The 1796-nt window shown below is 47.3% G+C and overlaps 1 pseudogene; it reads right to left on the bottom strand.

The window, feature by feature from the left end:
* LOC102751327 overlaps positions 1–1755 on the bottom strand; it is a 206221-nt pseudogene extending 204466 nt beyond the window's left edge.
* Between the last annotated feature and the right edge of the window lie 41 nt (positions 1756–1796).

Here is a 1796-nt window from a genome sequence, read left to right as displayed (position 1 = left end):
TGATCTGCCCCCAGAGACAGGTCAGCATCCCTCCCTCACCCCTCCCACCCACCTCCTCCTCCTGGTTATTTCTTCCGAATTAAGAAGGTGACATTATTCTTTCCTTCAAGCACTTCTGTTAATATTGAAAAACGTGCGCTTGCATCTCAAGCGAGGCAGCCCAGACAGGAGAGCCATTTCAATATTAATGAAATTGTTTAATCTCCTAAATTCATCGTGTTTAAGTTACGTTTTGGTGAGTTATTGACCAACTCTGAGACTGTGGTTAATGTAGGTGTGTTTGTATGTGCTTGTGTGTGTGCGCACGCAAGCTGGAAGAATATATATATGTATATATATACACACATGTATAAAAATATATATAATAACCCCCATATAATAGCTCCACTGATCATGCTAATATCACTAACAGTATCAAAAGTTCACACCCAGAACTCTCCTACCTCCTCCTCTTCCTCCTCCTCCTCCGAAAAAGAAAAAGAAACATTCTCACATTTCCGACTGAAGATGATTCAGTGAGGGCTGCAGGTTTTGAGTTTTTAACAACATGATAAAATAAATCTCTTTTAAAAACCATATAGGTGGAAGCATATGCAGACACCAGTGGGAGCTCCTAGAATCTACTCTTAGACTTCCTGCAAGCCAGTGGGTCGACTCACTATTTCATACCAATCTGACAATGATGGCGACAAGCACAGCGGTGGTAATAATAATAATAATAATAATAATAACAGCTCATTGACCCTCCCAAGATGAATCTGAACGGTAGGGAGCCTGTCCCCCTGCACCAGACCGGGTGACCCAAGGCATACCCCACCCTCTCCTCTCTCAAAAGGAAGTTAAGCTCTCTGGTCTTTTCGAGCCTAGAAGGCACAGCTGTTTCAGCAGGGCCCAGGCAGCTTTTGCCGGCCTCTCCAAACCCTAAATAAGTTCTCTTTATGCAAAAATCAGGGGGGAGAGAGGGAAAGTTCCAGCTGTAAAATGCAAACTTCCAGGCAACACCTAACTACCAACATTTCAAACCACCGGGGAAAAGCAAGAGACTGCAGTTCATCTGGTGACAAAGTGTGTCAAACACACGCGGGCCCTCCCAGGTCTGCACACCGTCTGTCCCAACAGCCCTGGAGCCTTCATCCCGTGTCTAATCAAATCCCCGAGAACTTTTAGAGTGAAGACCTAGCCTCTTCGCCCAGATACACTATTTTAATCTAAAAAAAAAAAATTGTGTGTGTGTGTGTGTCAATACAGTTAGGTTCAAAACGAGCTCTTATGGAGCTGCCCCACTATGTTTTTCTAAGTGTTCTTTAAACCCACCACTTAAAGCTACACACACACTGTGCAGAGCGAAGGCAGCAGCCTAGGAAGGTCAAATCCAACTCTGACCTGCCTCTTGGAGAATTGTGGCGGGGGGGGGGGGGGGGAGGTCGTATTTTCATTATCATAACCCATGCAACCCGCCCTGGGTAATGCCAAGCGCAGGAAAAAAGTCAGCTTCAGGGGAAGCCGCGCCTGAAGTTAGCTAACAATACAAACCGATACAATGCGGAGGAAACAAAACACCCCGGCCCAGCGATTTCCATGTCAAACATCATCCTCGCGGCAGCTCGGTCTGTGATCGTGAGTGGTCGCCTGAATCCCAGCTCCGCTGCCGCCGCCTCCGCCTCATACCTTCACAGGGAGCACCTTGGCCAGCTCGTCCCGCTCCCCGCCGGTGGTCCAGGCTCTTCCCAGGCTGGAGCTGGAAGTGATTACCATTGGCCAAGGTGTCCATGTAAATAGGTGTGAAAGAAACCGGA

Source organism: Myotis davidii, unplaced genomic scaffold (genome assembly GCF_000327345.1).
Source record: "Myotis davidii unplaced genomic scaffold, ASM32734v1 scaffold57, whole genome shotgun sequence".
In the NCBI taxonomy this organism is placed as follows: Eukaryota; Metazoa; Chordata; class Mammalia; order Chiroptera; family Vespertilionidae; genus Myotis; species Myotis davidii.
This window is presented reverse-complemented; position numbering and strand designations above follow the sequence as displayed.